The sequence below is a fragment of the Manacus candei genome, unplaced genomic scaffold (assembly GCF_025592945.1).
Source record: "Manacus candei isolate 608988 ecotype Guabito, Panama unplaced genomic scaffold, ASM2559294v1 h1tg000033l, whole genome shotgun sequence".
Lineage (NCBI taxonomy): Eukaryota > Metazoa > Chordata > Aves > Passeriformes > Pipridae > Manacus > Manacus candei.
Window position 1 is genome coordinate 6,096,564 of NW_026138081.1, and position 17,946 is coordinate 6,114,509.

The following is a 17,946-nucleotide window of genomic DNA, read 5'->3' on the forward strand; positions in this document are numbered from 1 at the left end:
AAGTTTACTTATCAACTGTATTTGTACCTAGCAAATAACTCTTTTTTATTCAGTGTTTGAGTGGTTAAAGAAGGATTGATTTTTGCATGCATAGTAGAACCATGGTTGTCCAAAGTTATGAAAGTGTGCTCTAAGAGTGGTAAACACTGGTATTCATTACATTTATCTTTTTGTTCATCATCCATTCTTAATGTTAGGCCAAACCCAAAGTCTATTTCTAATTTTGTAGAAGGGGAAAAAATAATGCAGTCTTCCTGAAGCAGATTCTTTCTTGAATTCTCTTTAATCTTTTTGACAGATATGAAACCACAAATCTTTTTATCTGGAGAATGTAAAAAAAAAAAGGGGGGGGCATTAGAGGAAAAGACTTTTATGGGATCATAAATGTTCTGTTTGGTTCGGTCTTATTAGATATTGCTTGGAAATTGAATCTCCTTCTGAAGACATTTACATGTTCCAAGTTCTCAGTATTTGACCTGATTCCATTATGAGCTATTTATATTTCAAGATATGAATTGAGCTCTTTTAAAGTCTTTTGACCTTTCTTTGGAAAAGGGGAAAACATACTCTTCTAGGCTTGTGACTAAGTGTATTTTTTTAAATAAGGTTTGTAAGTAGTGTCATGGACGCTACATGACATGTGTGAGTCTATGGTGTCCAAAAGCACAGGGTAAAGAGATTCAACTGTAGTAATGCTGGGAAACTTTTGACAGAATATTTGTTAAGGACATGGCTTCAGATGATTTATTTTTATTTTGAACTGTGGCATTTATCCACAATGTTCAGACAGAGGAAGAGGTATTTCTCTTTCTCTTAGCGTTTCATGTGCCACGAAAGAGAAGTGTCTTCTGTTTGTCTTCTACAACTGAGGAATCTTTCCTTGGCCTGATTATTGGATTTCAGTAACATATGTTTGTGGTGTGATCATGTCTAGAGGCATCAAACAAAATGAGTAAAATATGGTGAAAGTATAGCTCAGATTTTGGAGATGAATGTGTTTTTATTGAGGCTAACTTTCACTGACTGCAGATGCACTGTGTTAGTTGGCAGGGATCTCTGGAGCTCCTTTAGTCCAACCCTGCTGCTCAAAGCAGGGTCAGCTGGAGCTGTTGCTGGGGACACTGTCCAGTTAAATTTTGGACATCTCTTAGGATGGAAACTCCAAAATTCCCATGTGACCCATTTTAGTGTTCAGTCGCCCTTAAAGTAATTTTTTTTTATGTTAACAGGATATTCCTGATCAACATGTTGCAGTACCTGTCAGGAGTCAAGGGAAAAGATTCTTCTGGATACTATCAGAATTTGTTTCACTGTTTGATTTCTGAGCTCTTTCTTTTTGTGAGCTACATAGAAATTGCAAGCTAGAGCTACTCATTGTGTCTCTCTGTTACATGAGGAACAGCATGACAAATTCAGTTTTTGATCCACTAGTCAGATACAACTCTTACCTCATGTGTCAGGCTTTCTGAAAAGCTTTTAAAGAACGTTATCCATATCATTCAGGTTTTGCTGGCCTGTAGAAGCAGGTGACATAGTCCTTCTGCAGGTATGCACAGAAATGTCCTGTCTTTCTGTAGAAGGTTGACACGTGCTTTAGATGTGACACTTGCATTTAAAGAGTTAGTTTTTATGTGTACCTGTGAGTCTGCTAGAGGTCTGTTTTTCTGTTTTCTGGGAATGCAGCATCTTTTTTGTATGAAAATGAGGAAAAATGCATAGAAGACAGTTTACTGCTTCACTTTTGTACCTCCAGAAAAGCTTGGTACCGTAGTCTGAACTAAACTGCATGGAAACTGCTATTTTTTTGTGCCTTGCTGTTCATTCATTTATTTGCCACACTTGTGACCATTGCTAAAAGCACAGCTTGGAATTACAACCAAATTTACTGCTTATTTTTAGGTGATGGTTGTTTTGTATCAAATATGATGCTGTGCAGGTGGTTTTGGAAACCTCACTCGTTCCCCATGAAGCTATTTTTTTTTGTACATATCTCTCCCTGTTGTGCTGTAGTAATTCAATAACTTGAATAATCAGAAATTAGCATCAAATTGGGATGAAAGCTTCCATGGGTAGTATCAGAGTTGTAGATTTATTTAGGCCGAAAGGGACTTCTGGAGGACATCTGCTGCAACCTGCCCCCCTGAAAGCTTGAACAGCGTCAATTTTAGTGTACAGTGACAGTAAGTTTAGTCTTTGCTATTGTCTCCCTTTAGGTAGATGAGAAAGCAGGATGATCCCCCAAGTCTTCTCCAGAATAACAAAGTCAGGTGTCTCAGCCTGTCCTTGTTCCTCATGTACTTCAGTCCCCGAACTGCTTGGTGCTCTCTCTGATGAACTTTCTTTAGTCCATCTGTCTTGTACTGAGCAGTCCAAAACTGGGCATGCTCATTTAGCTGAGATCTCACTAGTGGTGAGTAAAAGTCAATGTCATTTGCTGGGTTTAGACAGAGCACCAACGAGCACTTCAAGGCAGATATTTTTAACTTAATTTTACCTAGAGGTTGAGATTTTGCATTTTCAGAAATGTCTATTTTTGTTCCTAGATTCATGAGGAACCTTTGATTGAATAATTTTTTACTATATCACTGTTTCCAGAAAGGGTTATTTACATCATTTAGCTTGAAATAGACTTTCTAATTCATAGCCAAACTTATCTCACACAGCTGCAGATTTAATCAATATATTTCCCTGCTCTTTAAAGTTTTTTTCCATCTAAATTGAACTGGTAGTAGTCACATACCGTTTTAGTTATCCTGCTGATGTATTTTGCCTTGTGTGGCATGTTATATTAGTTTATGCTGCATTTCTTCAAGCCAGCCATCAAGCAAACTGTTGTGGATTTCTGACTTTGAGTGGAAAAGTAGCTTTCTGCCTGCTTTATTCTTGGTGTTAGCTTTCAATTTATAAATTAATGTTTGTTTGATCTGCATGCAGGGATGGACTTTGCACCATATTCTAATATGTCATAGTCAAAGTCAGTAAAAGTCGTGCCAGAATAAATGCTTATAAGACAAATATAAGAGTGGGCATTCTAAGAAACAGTGAGTAGGGAAATGAAGCAGTGGCAGGGAACAGAGAAGAGACAGTAAAGATATTTTTGTCCTATGCAAATTAGTCTTTCACATGAACCACTGAAAAGAGACACTTTGCCCTTGATACTCATATCTTTTACCACATTGCTTTTGCCGTCTAACAGGCTGCACGGTGCTGCCAGAGCAGAAGCAAGCTGCCATACAGCTGTCTTGGTGAGGAGTCCAGGTCATCCAGAAATTGGACCCTTGGCTTAGGGTCAGGCTTCTCCTATGGTAACATTTTCAGTCATATGACTTTGACTTTTGCCAAAGACTAACTTTAGGTGAATCTTGCTGGCACCTGCGCAGCATTATTTTTTGGCAACTGCAGCTCTTGTGCCATGGGCTGTTGGCAGGTTGAATCACTTGCTTAATTTATAAGATACTATGTAGTGTTTCAGGATATAAGGACAAATCAGCTTGCAGCCTATGCTTGTCACAGCTGTCTTGCCTTACACCTCATGGGAAAAGATTTATCGGGCATAATTATGTTTAATTGAGCCACTCTTGCTATCTTGCCAATGTTACTTTTTTCTGTTAATTTGATGAGTGGACACAGATGAGATAAAAATGTAAACAGTGCCTATTTGAATGGCTTCTTGGATTATTTAAATGATTCATTTAATCTGCCATGAAATTATGTGGGTTGTCACATGGAGGGAGATTCAGCTAACTTGAGTTCTCTACCTCTTAGAATTTTATTTCTGTGAGGAAGGTTTAGTTTTCTTTTTCACTTGTACAGGATGAACTTCATAATGCATCTGCAACTTACTTTCTGTAGTCACAAGTGTGGGCTTTCTAAACTATGATTTGTTCTTTGTAAAACAACTTTTAAAACATCCACAGTGTTCATGGTTATAAACTTTTTCAGCCTTACTGTTGAAATAATATTTGTAGTAGATGTAGGTCAACTAAACCTCACTAAACTTGTAGCAGCTCACGTTTTGGTTTATCTGTATAATTCATGAATATTTCAGGAGAATGCAAGGCTGTATTTCAGAGTGGTATTTCTGTGCCTTAAGTTAAATAAAGTAGGGGTGACTTATTTATGGGAAGCTGTAGAGACGTTATTGTTTCTGGGTCTGTCTGGTGTCCTGGAAATGCAGTCTTGAAATACAAATGCTGAGGAATTGGGAATGAAAATAAGAGGAAGGGAGATAAATCTGTCGTTACTTCAGACTTGAGTTTCCTTAGTGTGAACTGTTCTGTATGTGGAATTGCTTGTAGGATGGATAAGCTGAGGAAAATTGCAGTATAATAAACTTGAATTTATTTTTCTTTCTTTGCCACTAAGTGCATTATTAAGCATCTTTTCTATTAAAAACTATCTTTTAAGTAGTACAGTTTTAAAATGGCTGGAAATATTTAACTAAGCCACTCTTTAGTTGGAGAGGGAGGTTTGCCTATGTGTGAGAATTACTTTGAGACTGCTTTCTGTCATCGTTTTCTTCTAGAACAGTTGCCTACACCAGATAAACATTTAGGATATGTCTTGATTGGAATATGAGTTGAGTTGGCTCATTTTTGCTTTTGCTAAGAAGGTTGAATATGAAGACCTTGCTGTCTGTACTTGGCTTTCAGTATATGCCAAATGCGGGTTTAATTATGGAAACTAGACCTGCTCTAAAGCAGCTGCAGCCAAGGCAAATGTAGTCCTGTTTCGCTTTACTACTTGTCTTCCCAACTAATGAATTCAAAGAAATAATCTAGCACATGTAAATGTATTTTAGTTTTTGGTTTCCATGCCTTTAAAAAAAGCCTCACAAAACACCACCCTCTCTCCCAGAAAGCTGATAGGAAGAAAAGAGGAATGCCTGGTAAAATGCCTTTCCTGTCTTGGCAATTATACAGTGGTAGTGCTGCTCTTCTCATGCCCATGTGCTTGTAGAAGGTTCAGTGTTTCTTGCTCTGATAGCAGGTGCAATGCTCTGTCAGGGAGTGCCTGGAGAAGAGAGGCTCCCAGGTGGGGATATGCCTTTCACAAAACATAAAACCTGGCCTGGGTTGAACTGAATGCCTTCCCTCCGCATCGTGCCTGAAACTGTAAGGGATGCCTGTGTTTAAAATTTCTTACACTTGCTAATAAATTTGTATTCTTAGTTGCTTATGACTTCATCAGACTGATCAAAATTTTCTTGAGCAAATAGAATTTGTGTAGCACTGAGGAGCAGGAGGCACTGGTGGGGCACTAGTACTTATCTGCAGAGGCAACTTAGTGCTCAGTGGGCAGGTAGTCAGCATGGCAGATCCCCCCCCCCAGCTGATGTGTTTGAAAAGCTGTGTAAGAATTGCTTCAATTAATGAGTTTCATCTTTTTGAGAAGTCTTTCATTCCCTTTTCACTGGTGGGAGAATAAATGGTACAGAATACTAGCTTGATTAGGCTTTGTTTTAATGTGTTTTAGTAGATGAAATGAAGACTGTTTTTAAAAGCTAAACTCCACTTTGCATAGTTTCATCCACACTAAGCAGTAGATCAAACAGTAATTAGCTGAACACTTGGCTAATGACCGCTGGAAGAGGAAGAGGACAGAAAATTGTCAGGAGAGTGCTGCTGTTGAACCTCTACCAGGTTGTATTTTGGTTGAGAGCCTTTAGTAAGAAAAAGTGCTACTGATTTGGCATACTGCTTTTTACGGTGTCTCCTGAAGTGTGACCCTTAACTCCAGCCTGCAGAAAGAGGTAAAAGCTGATACTAGAACACGTGTTCCAGGTATAATCAGATTTCTGTATTTTTAAATTGAGGTTAATAACAAATGTTACTAATGTTTTCAGTTTTTTAATTTGTTGTGATAATAATGACTTTTGGTGAGGTTGTATGTAAGAGGCTTCTTGACTGTATACATTTGCTGAGACATAAACATTTCAGTTTTAGAATTTACTGATTTGCAGTTCTGACTGTGTATAAAGTAAGAGGTAAATTAAGTTACAAACCTTGAAGTAGGTCTGTACATCTAAGGCTACTGCTGTACCCTGCTGAGTGACTTAGGTAAGGGTCACCTTAAGTATCAGAGGAAGGTTAATTAGGAAATTAAAATCACCACCAAACAAAAACCCACTGCTTATTTTGGCTAATAAACATATGGATCTGGCAAATTCCCCTGCCATCCTAATGTATCTGTTCCTTTAGCAGAACCAAGTGGTTCAGAGCCATGTTACTTCTGTGCTAGTTTAAGTTACTGTTATTACTGTGTGAACTGGTGATGTTTTCAGCAGGCAAGTGTTCAAACTGATGGTTCAGCTGAAGGATGATCTTGCCAAAAGGGCTTTTTGTGTTTTGAACAAATTGCACAAATTGATTCCTTTTGTATACCTAAAGGATTATTGAGGCATATGGTGCATCCATAATTTAACTTTCCATGTAGTCTTACTCAGTTTATCAGTTTGCTCTGTGAATTGCTTATATGGTTGCAACTGTGACTAAAACTTCGCTTGGAAAAGCTTTTACAAAGGAGGAAAACAGGTTTAGAATACTTTTTGGAGGAAAAAGGGATTTTTTTGGGGTGTGTGTTATCTCTGTCACAATGCTGTTGGACATTCAATCAAATCTCCTACTTCTGATATATTTTAGATGCAAACTATTCTTTGGACTTGACCAGATGTCAACCTGACAGGAATGAAAATCTGAAGATTTTTGTGAACCCACAACTATCTAAAGGAATTGATGAGCAGGGTAAGAATTCAACTTGTGTAAACCTTACTTTTGTGGGTATCTGGCTACTGTAATACAGAACATACCACTTCCTGCCACATAAGTGGAAAGAACAAAGGAAGTTATGAAGGATAAGGACAGCAGTCAAATTCAGTTTCAGCATAAGGCAAAATATCATCATTCTGAATAGCTACCCTTAGAAAATGTTAGTGGCAGACGTGAAGTGCTTTCCAGAGTATAGATAGATGATGGCAGAACACTAAGTTTGTTGAGGAGGTTAGTTTTTTGGTGTCTGTTTGTTTTGAAATGTGAGAAAAAAACTGAAGTGGCATGTTGACTATGACACTTGGAGGAAGCAGAGCATTTTCTTATAAATGAGGTTTGGTATATTGAGGTCATGACTATTACTCAGGAATAACTTCTGGGAGTTGCTTTGGGTTTGAAGTTGGTTAGAGCATGGTGCTAATAACACCAAGGTCATGGTTTTGATCCCTGTATGGGTTGGTCTTGTTGATTCTTCTGGGTCCTTTCCAACTCAGAGTGTGATTCTGAGTGATTCTGAAATAGCCTAAAATGCATTTAATTTGAATTTGAAAAGCATTTTTTCTTGTCAGATACTAAAGTTTTGCCTGATGATTTTTTGGCATGCAGTAGAAAGCTCACACTATGAAGAGGATTGAACAGAAGTGGGCTGAGAATGAAACCTTCTGTTTCTTTTGAAGGTCTATTCCACAGTGTATTGTTAAACGGTATCTGGATTTTTCTGTGTTTAATTTCTCTTGACTCCTTTATCTGTATAGCTATAGACTTCATTGTAACAGTTTCTGACTTCTTGTTCTTATTGTTAATGGACTCAGAAGTAGAATGACGTTTTAAAAAAATGGGTTGTAGGAATTCAGAAGGGTTTTTGATGGACAGGAAGAATCATCCTGTGGCAAAATTGAGTTAGTACATCAGTTTTACATTTGAAGGTCTTTTATTTCTACCAAAGACAATGTAATTTCTGCAACGCAATGGTAACATGGATTTGGCTCAATTTTTCTTTTTAAATAACATGATAGAGTAAGGGAAAGTGCTTTGCCCATGTGTAGGTACATTTTTTTTTTTCTTCATGTTTCCTAAAGCAAGGACAGCTGAAGGAAGAGTAAAGGCAGTTTAAACATACTGTGGTGGTACAGATAAGCTAACAATTGTTTAGGTACTGTTTGCTCCTTGGAGATTAGAAAATTATTGAAAATGTTAAATACTTTTTTCCTTAGTGCCTTCATTTGAGGAGTACTTAGGAAGGCTCTTCAGTGTAATGAGTTCAGCTGTTTTTCCCTAAAATAGCTTGTACTTTGTCTTCATTTGCAGTTTGGACTGGTTTTGGTAGAATTTTCAAAATTTCCTACGTAATTCCTGCCTAAGCTAAAGTGTAGAGATATCGCTTGTTAATCTATTGTATGCCAAATGGCCCTCATTTTCTGAATTTTAGTGAGCCATTTGTATGTGCCCAAAGGAGCAATGTGTTGTTAAGACAGAATATAGCGTGGAGGGGGCTTTTGTTTTGTTTCTGGTTTTGTTTGGTTTTGTGTGGGTTTTGTGTGTTTTTTGTTTGGGTTTTGTTTGTTGTTTGTTTGTTTGTTTTTTTAAATTTGAAAGCTGTAAGCTTATACAAGCACCTAAGACTGAAATGTGCTTAAGTGCGGGTTTTGGGGGCCAGGATTTCATTCACTCTCCTTTGCAGTTCTGATATTGAGAGATGTCTCTCAAAATGGTTTGACAGCCTAGGAAAGGGACTTGTAATTCAACATGATATACTTAATGATGAACTAGGGTGCCTTATGTGTCAGATATACACCTGAAACTGCATAATGACTGGCCTTTTCTACTGCTAGATTTTGCGTCTGGGCCCCCCTGCCAGATACCTCACTGCTGCACAAGTCATTGAGTCATTTTGCTGTCTCAGTCCTCATCCACCTTGTACATACATACTTGCACAACTGAGAAGGCAGTAGAGAGGCAGGAAGCTGCACTGAAAGATTTGCTCATCAAATTACATCCTAAAAGTACAGTGGTAACTTTAGATGTTTCTGGGTGTTTATATGTTGCCTTCTCTGAAGGCTAGTAAAGCTAGTAAATATGTTTTTAAAGAGTTGGTATAACTTTTATCTATAAACCCAGAAGAACACAGGTTGTAACAAATGCACCTTTGCGGGTATAGTGCAGCTGCTGTCTCATTCTGGGAAAATTCACAGTAACAACAATTCTTCTGTAACTCTTGGTTTTATATCCTTCTACAATGGGGATATTAATTGAGATTTTTGTGGGTTGTTTTGGACACTAGAAACTGGGATGAGACAAAGTGTCTTTCTTTACACAATGCAGAGCTGTTGGATGAGAATAATCTAGTTATGTTTTAAGCTGTACTTGAAATCTATGGGTGACGGATCCCTTGGTTCTCTTTCTTTTTGTTTTTCCCTCTTGTTGGGAGTGGGTCACTTGTTTTGTTTCTCAGTGCGGTTCCCACCTAAACAATGTCAGTGAGGTATTTATGTATTTATGAATTTTCTGTGAGTTCCTGTTACGAAACTTACTGTGTTTTTGTCTCCTCTTTCAAATCTATACTAGAGGGTATTACTGCCAGCTCTGTGCATGGCAGATTGCTTCTGTAAGTGCATTCCAACAGGTGTGTTATTTTTATTTTCCTGGCATTTGTTTTGCAATTCAGTATGAACATACTTTACATCTATATTTCAATCTGGTTCAAACAAGTTTAGTTCAAGTAGTGGTTGAGTTGTGGTTTTGATGGAATGACTGTTTGGCAAGTATTGTCTGTAAACACTTTGGTGCTTTCTGCACATGGTATTTTGGGACTGCCATAATACAGTTGCATAATCTTCAATTATGTGCTTTACAAATAAGAGATGTTTTTATGGATTGAATACAAACCTTGAGCAGTTGAAAGTTTGGTGTATGAAAAAGAATCTAACTTTTTATTTTTTTCATTATGTGCATATTTCAACCCAATATAAACCTTCTCACGATACAGAAATGTGTGGGATTTGTTTCAAATTTTATAGGGACTCCTTAATGAAGGAAGTTGTTCAGCTTTGCAAGTCTGTAGTTTCAGGTGACTCACTTGTGACCCTTGTGACATTCCACCCTCTTCCCTGCTCCAAATGGTGTCTAGAGAACTGTGGTTTGATGGGAGAAAGTTCTGGTAGCATTCAGTAAATGCATATAATATGTACTGAAAAAAGAGAGAACAATTGTTTTGTTCATTTGAGAGTGACTTAAATACATATTAAACAATACTGTATCAGTTCTGAGGACTGTTAAATCTAAGCCTGCTAAATCTAAGCACTGCTGACGTGCCCACTCCCTTATTTGTTTTTAATATGAGAGGAAAATGTTAGAGAAGTTATTACAAGTCATATACAAGGTACTACAAGCTGTTATTTATAGTGTTCCAGTAGCTTAAGGACTTGCCAGTATTGTAGATGACAGTTTTAGGGTGCTCTGTTAAAAAGTGCCTGATCTTCAATAGATTCACTTCTTGAATCAAACTGGAATTCTGACCTCGATGTTGTCCTGTGGTAAAAGTTATATATTGCAGGGAAGAAACTTGCTTTTAAATTCCTTGTTAAACTTTGGTTATCTTACTGAGATTTCACCAGTCCTTGTATGTAATGGATAACTATTCCCTGCCAGTGTTCATGATTTTAGCTGTGTCTTTTTTTAATCCCTCCAAGGCCATAATTATCCATAATTTTTGTTTGTGTAGAAGCCGTGCTATATCTCTTAACTTTTTTCTCTAGTCCCTCTATCTTTTTGAACAATGCAAGTGACAAACAGTAGTCAAGAAAAAACTTGTGGTGATGATTTCTGTTCTGTTTTCCCTTCTAAAATTTGAAACTTGCTAATACATGGATTCACTTGAGATTACTTTACCCTTCCTATGGCATTTATTGGCAATAGATTTAATCTAACATTTTATTTCACAATCAGCCTGTTGCTGTGCAAGCCTTCTGTAGCTAATCAGAATAATCAGACAAGATTATTCTCACTAAATCTCAAACTTTTAGCTTGGCAAAGTTTACAAAGTTTCTTCAGCTGTCAGTTTATATTTATAAGCATAGGTCAAAGTGCAGATCCTTGAGGAAGGTTATAGTGCATCATCCTCTTCCCTTCTTTTCTCATTCCTGTGTCACCATTTGAAAAAGCTTATTTCCTCTGCCTGTCTCCCACTTCGTATTTGTGGATCGGTTGTAATTTCCAGGTAATTTGTTGCTCTCATTGTGTAAGAATTTTGTTTCTGTAAGACCTGAGAGATCTTGCTATTCTCTTAAACTTCCATGTATGTTCGTGAACTTTTCGGATATATTGCATCAAATAGTTTTTGTGTTCTTGTTGTCTCTTTTAACAAATCCTAAATGGTTGGACTTCTCTTTATGGAAATCAGGGTGCTTTACTACATAACTTATTGTAAAGAAATGATGTTTTTCTTTGAACAGGCAAGCGAAGTAAGATGAATAGTAAAGAGTATCTCTAGCAGAGCCAAAAGGCACACCTTGTAGTTGTGGCAATGGCATGAGATTACTCTGAATGCGTTTTAACCTGTTTCATTATGCTGCCTTAAACCCAAGCTGCTGCACGGTAGAACTGGAAATATTTGAAAGACACACGTTCCCTGCCAATTGCAAGGCAACCACACCCTGACTTGTTTGCTACCCTTAGGAAGGTGCCTTTTTGATTTGTAAACAGTTCCTCATTGTTGCTGCATAATAAGAAGCTGAATTAATGACATTTTTGAAAGAAACAAGTACTGTAAATCTCAGCTGTACTTAACAGGGTCTTTTGTTTGAGCACTTTAAACTGATGAATAAAATGTGTGACATCAGTTAAGTTTAACTGTGTATGTAGTACTGTGATAGTGCTGGGCCAGCCCTTTGTACCTCTTCCCCTGCACTCAGGTGAAGTCTCCCAGGGTGCTGCCTTCCCTGAACCTCCCTCCTTGCCCCCTTCCCTGGGAGGGTAAATCGGTATGCTGCATATAGACAGGTGTATTTTAGACCTGTCAGTATTCCAGTGGTTAGCTGACAGTCAGAGCTGTACTATGTAGAGAGGTATGTAGCAGGCAAGATTTGAAAGCCAATATAATAATGTGAAGAAATCATTTGCACTAGATTTTTAGGATATCTGAAATGCACCATGTTACATTTCAGATAGTAAGGGAAAGATGATCAGAATAATTCTAGTCTATTTGCCTTTGGAATTATTTCTCTGAGACTTGTAGATAACCTATAAGAGAGTAAATCTCTGGGCTCTGGGGCTGCAAAATGCCGAATATAATAATTGTGAAGTATTACGTGAATGAAGTTGTTTCTGATAGTGTCTCAAGTGATATATGTTAGTTCTAGAATTATATTCTGAATAATCACATGATAATCCTAATGCAATTAGTGTTTCATGGATTATAATGTTTGTGTAATTTCATTTTGCTTTTGAAAATTAATTGCAAAAACATGATGATGCTCTGTGATACTTCTGAGATAAGTCTGTTCTCTTGTATTGCAGAAAAAACCCACATGACTTCAAGATAAACCAAATAAATCCTTCAAAGTTTCATGTTAATATCCATAAAGAGAACATTCTCCTTTGTGGCCTGTTCTTGTTGTACCCAAAGAATGATTTTATTTTTTTTGCTGATCAGTGGCTATTGCTTTCTACCAAAGCATCTAATATTTTGTTTCTAGATACTTTTATTTTTAAAAAATAGTACCTGTTGAAGTAAACTACATAAGTGTTGTTTTCTGAAGATATACTCTCCCACATAATTATTTCTCAGAAATAGAATAGAGATCTCTGTAATATAATAATGCAATAATGCTTCTTCTGTTGTTCAAGAAATATCCCATGATATTTCTTTTACTAGTCATATATCCCAAGTCATTGTTGCAGATAGTTAGCAAGCATACATTTTAATTTTTTTTTAGTTCTTTGCTGCCTTAAAAGATCAGTCAAACTTCTTTTGTTGGCAGCTCAAGTGCTAGAAAACAAAATGGTAGTTTCTGTAAAAATGGGCCAGTGTGTAGAACTGCTGCAAAATGACTGATGTGATTCTGTCTGAAGCCTGAAGAAGATAGGAGACTATCTAACTGGAAACATTGTTCTTCTGTGCACTTGATTGCCTTCAGTTTACTTGCTTTATGTTTTAATTACTGCTTATCATCTACTAGTTTGGATATTGCATACCCAACTAGGTCCTGGGACTCTGTTCCAGTTCAGCAGTAGTTCCAAGAATCTGCCTTAGCTTTCACAGATGAGATAGGCTGCAAGTAAATGAAAGTAGTGGAAAGAAACCCCACAAAAAAAAACATTTACAGGTAAATTTCTGTAATTAAATGCTATCTTTCTTGTATCTACCTTTTATTTTGAAATTGATGCTTGTAAGGTTCTTTGCCACTGACTTGCTCTGCTGATGTTAATAGTTATCATGACTTTGGAATAGGGAGGTGACATGTAAAATGCAGGCTGACCATAAACTGCAAACTGACTATAAGGAACTGAAAATAATTTGTAAATTAACTGTAAGAGACAGTAAAGTAATCTGTGAACTTGCTGCTTCAGCCAGGAAGTTACTGGGAGGCAAAATGGTCCCTCCAAATTACTTGTTGACAGTTATTTCTTGACGTGGAGCAGCTTTGGGTAATCTGGGAGAATACAAAATGTAGGAAGTTATATGCTGTTGCTGGATTTAGTGATGTTCCTATCATGGATTAATATTTACTGTATTTTTGTATACACATCCCACAACCTTCTCCCCTGTTATAAGTAGAGTACTACTTTCTGCTATTTATGTCTTGTTAAATGTTGGGAGAGGAAGTGGAAAGTGTGATATGGCTAACCTACATTAAAAATAATTAAAACCATAGTTGTATAGTGTTTTTTTACTGATAAAAGAACCATTTAAATGTATTTATCTTTGTTGTAATTAGTTTAATGTGAGTAATCACATTTCCACTATACTTGTGCAATAAGCTGAGTTTTAAAAACAGAAGCAGTATTATCTTGATATGCCATGATACTATGTGTAATAGTATGTAATAATAAAACAAAATTTTAATTTCTAAGATATATTAAAGAAGACTTTTTTTAGCATTTGGAGTTTAGTGTTCTAGTAAAGAAATTTTAACAGGCTTTTGTGAATGAGGAATACGTTAGTTAACAGATTTGAAAATAAAAATATTTTAAAATTAATTTTGGTGATCTGAGGCATCCCTGACATATTCAAGAAAACACATAAATGTAATCTGTGTACATTTTAATTGCGTATGACATCAAGCTTCATTAGGTATGTTATTATGGCAGTTAACACTATATGGGATTGAGCATTAGGGTTGAATCTCTGGGGTCTCTGGTCCAGAACAGTGTATTTAGTGAATGGTTCTATTTCTGACCTTCCGTTAGCAAGTTGCAGTTGTCTAGTGAGGTTGAAAGATTTAGTATAAGGATTTTTATCTTCTGAAACTACATACTGAATTTTAGAGATAAATTGTAAGATTCTGCATTTGGAAAGTTAATAAAACAGAAAATAATATTTCTTCCTAAGACATAATTGAAGTAGTTCACTTATGAAAAAATTACAGACTTGTAAAAATCAAAGAATTTGAAGCCTGGTCAGGGTACCTGATTCCTCATATCCACTGATAATCAGGAACAGGACTCTTTTATATTTCATCGTCTCATCTGCATACTGTATTAAGGCCTTGTAACTTCTTAAGAAAAGCAGCATTATAATCTCACATTTCTGGAAAGGTTTCATTATCAGATGGGTTTAAAAGCAAAACTTGGTTGCCATGGCCAATTAATGTAGAACAGTGCTATGCTGCCAAAGGTTCTTTCTGTTGTTATTTTTGTTATAGTCTGTAATAAATTATGTAGAGATCAGTGCTGGCAACAAGAATTTCAATTTTAGACTTGTTTCATTTTTTGGACTTTGCATTCCAAGAATGGGGAATTTTTATTCGAAACTTTGAAATGGTTGTAATTAACGGCCTCAGAAAATTTTTTTTCTTATTTCTGAGAGTGAATTTTCAAACATATCTTTTGAGTATGCAAATAGTTGAATGAGTAGTTGTAATGGTTTTTATTTACAATTGTACATTTGCTCTGATTAATTTTCTGAATTTATATTTTACTAAATCGGTTCTTTTATTGTTGCCTTCTGAAAAAATTGCTTTTCACCGCTTTTAAAAAGCATATAACCCATAAGCATAAAGATGATCTCATAAAATGTTCCAACCTTTTAAGTCCATTTGTTGCCTCGGAATAATTGCATGCAAATATTACATGCAAATAGATATTTACGCAAGAAAGTTTTGACTTGATGAGAGTTCTACATGGATAATGAACAGAAAACTGGTTTTATGTGTCATACAATTGACCATGAATGTGTACTTTGTGCTTTTATTTATTGTCCAAGTTTATAACTACCTGCCTTGACTTTGTGGGGAGCACAGTGCCATATTTTGCATAGTAATGCTTTTTATTTTGCAGTGTAGAGTGGGGTAGATGATCTTTTGGAGCCAAATAGTTTGATCCAGATTCAGTTGTAGGTGCATAAAAATCAGGAGCTGGACTCGATGATCTTAGTGGATCACTTCCAACTCAGCATATTCTACGATAAAACAGCAAAGTTCATTTAACGAAGAGAATGTGATGTGGTGGGGTTTTTTTTATCAGTTCCCGGAAGAAATGATAGGAATGACAAATAATGTAAAACAACGTGAGAACTTGGTTCATGTGTTGAACATGGTTCCACTAAGACCAGCTTCAACATTATTATTACCAAGAGTATTAGTATAAGCATATATAACCATATATACTTATAATAATATGTGTATATGCATATTTCAGAGTGCTTATGGTCTTCATACTCCAGAAGAGAGTTGCTGCATGCAGTACCTATAAAGGTTATTTACTCTCATGTCTGTTTAATGGGTCTGTTTCATCAAACAGGTCCGTTAGTTCCTGAAAATAGTATCTGCTCATAGAAATCTGAGCAGCAAAGTCCATCTAGTAGCTTGAGTTATGAGTTAAGCTTGCAGCTATGTCAAAGTACCAGGTTTCAGGGAATCAGCTTTTGAGGAATCAGGGAATAGAGGACGGTGCATTTCTTATTGTGTTTTGTTTAATGTTTTTATATGCTGCTACTAAGTGTGTTATTCTGCAAAAGATGAGCTGAACTGAAAAACTTCTATTGCTTACTGAATTTATAAGTAAAAAAAAATTAATGTGAAGACCTTCAGTGCTGTTCTTTTTGTCCTTTATATGAATCAATTTTTCTATTCAAGATACAGTTCCTCATCTGTTTCCAGTGTCAAAGGACAGACAAAGAGCTTTAAGAGCAGTAATTACTTAAAGGCATGTGAGAGAGAAATATCTTGCATTGGAATCTTCTGTCTTTGGTTGTGCTTTCCATGTGTGGTTTTTGTTCTTTCTGTATTATTTAGTGTTTTTTTTCCAGTTAAAAATGAAATGTGGAGTGAGACAAACTCCATAATTTATTTTTACGTATAAGGCCTTTAAAGACTTTGCTACTCCTCAAGAGAAATGAATTTTCATAGTATGGACTCTGTTTGCATATATTTTATATAATAGACTTCAGTTTGGGCTAATATTTTACTGACATCAGCCTCTGTGTAGCACAGAGCTGCTCTGTGAGGAGTACCGACTTCTTTTGTAGCCTGCCAAAAACTGTATGTGTGTTGGCGGCATGAATGCCATCCTTTGGATGAATTTTTTTTCATCCCAGGGTTAAGCCACAAAAACTGGAAGGAAAAAACAACAATATTGAGTCTGTTATTTTTAAAAAAAATTATATAAGTTAGTCTTTCAGTACAGACATGCTGAAAAATAAAACCCAACAGTTGTGTGATGTTTCTTCACATTTGGACACCTAATACCTTTTCCGAAATATTTTGAAATTTATGGGTGATTTCTTTCTAAAAGAAAGATTAAGACAAGATTAAGAATTTCGTTAGTGTTCTGAGTAAGCAGGACATTTGGAAAGTGAATATTACCTAGTTCTGTAAAGTTCTTTGGCTTTTAGAGGTAGTAGATGCTTTGCAATTCGTGGTTTGGCTTGCTACCTCAGCAGGGAATAATATTGAAGTTATTGTGTTCTTTGACCTGAAGTTTTGTGGCAATTACAGTTTGTGAACAGAAAAGATAGGTTGAAGGACAAAACATAGAAGTTATTTCATGAATGCAGTGGGATTTGAAATGTCTGAGAATATAAAGTTTTCATTAAATATCCCATTTCCTACTACATAGTTGTCTAATACAGATTCTGATTTCCCTGGTGGAAATGCATTTTTCTGAAACCACGAGCAAAAAAGTAATTTAGCTAAAATTTGGCCAAGAGTCCTAAAATTAAGTTTAAAACCTTTATTGAAAATGAGATTTGATCTTTGTGGTAGGTTACAGAGCTGACTGATTCCAGACATTCTTTAAATGTGCATCTTGTTCAAAAGGCAACTCCCACAGTGCACAAACTTGGAAAATGTCCTATGTAGTTTTGGTTTCAAGCCGAAGGTAAACCAGGACTACAATTGCACTGCTGCTCCATAATTTCTTTCTGCTGAAGCATTCTACTTACCTTTCTTACAGTAGTACTAATAGATTGGCACATAAACAGTGAATCACATCAGCTCGTGGGTCTGCACAGGCCTTCATTATTTGACTTTTTGGATTGTTTTTGCTTCTCAGACAGAGCAGTGAAGTGATCCAACTTGCTGCTTACTACATACTGGTGTGGACACAAGGAAAAATTGAGGTTGTGTGGCTGAGGCACAGCATCATATGCCAATGAGTGCAGTGTTGGATTGTCCCAATGCAGTTGTGAAATGTCAGTATTTTACTGTTTATAATATCATAGAAATTTACTTTTGCGTATCATTTTAATGCAAGAAAATAATCTAGCTATATGAAGATTAAAACCAGTGAGTTTCTGTGTTCTGAAATCTTTTTAGAAAAGCTTCTCAATTCTGAATAGCTCTTTTCCTTCCTTCCTTTTTCTCCTTTATAAAAACAATCTGAAAATTTTCTGCAGTTTTGTTGCATTAACTTCCTTTCTATATCTGGTCATTATTTCCAGAAAACAAAGAACTACAATAGATTTGTGTTGGTTTTTTTGTGTGGTTTGTTTTTTTTTTGTTTGGTTTGGTTTGTTTTTTTT

The 17,946-nt window shown here is 36.2% G+C and overlaps 1 protein-coding gene across 12 annotated transcripts in view; it reads left to right on the top strand.

Moving 5' to 3' along the window:
• The window catches only part of SIPA1L1 (signal induced proliferation associated 1 like 1), a 215,175-nt gene that overhangs the window by 16,659 nt on the left and 180,570 nt on the right, over positions 1–17,946 (top strand). For 6 of the 12 annotated variants that reach the window (XM_051791511.1, XM_051791500.1, XM_051791498.1 and 3 more), the window contains one exon: positions 6,642–6,743. The exons of 5 other annotated variants lie outside the window; for them this stretch is intronic. The gene's annotated coding sequence lies outside the window, so the exon portion shown is untranslated. Of the gene's footprint in view, positions 1–1,461; positions 3,306–6,641; positions 6,744–17,946 lie in introns of those variants that run through there. One more of the 12 variants, XM_051791506.1, reaches the window with a different exon arrangement.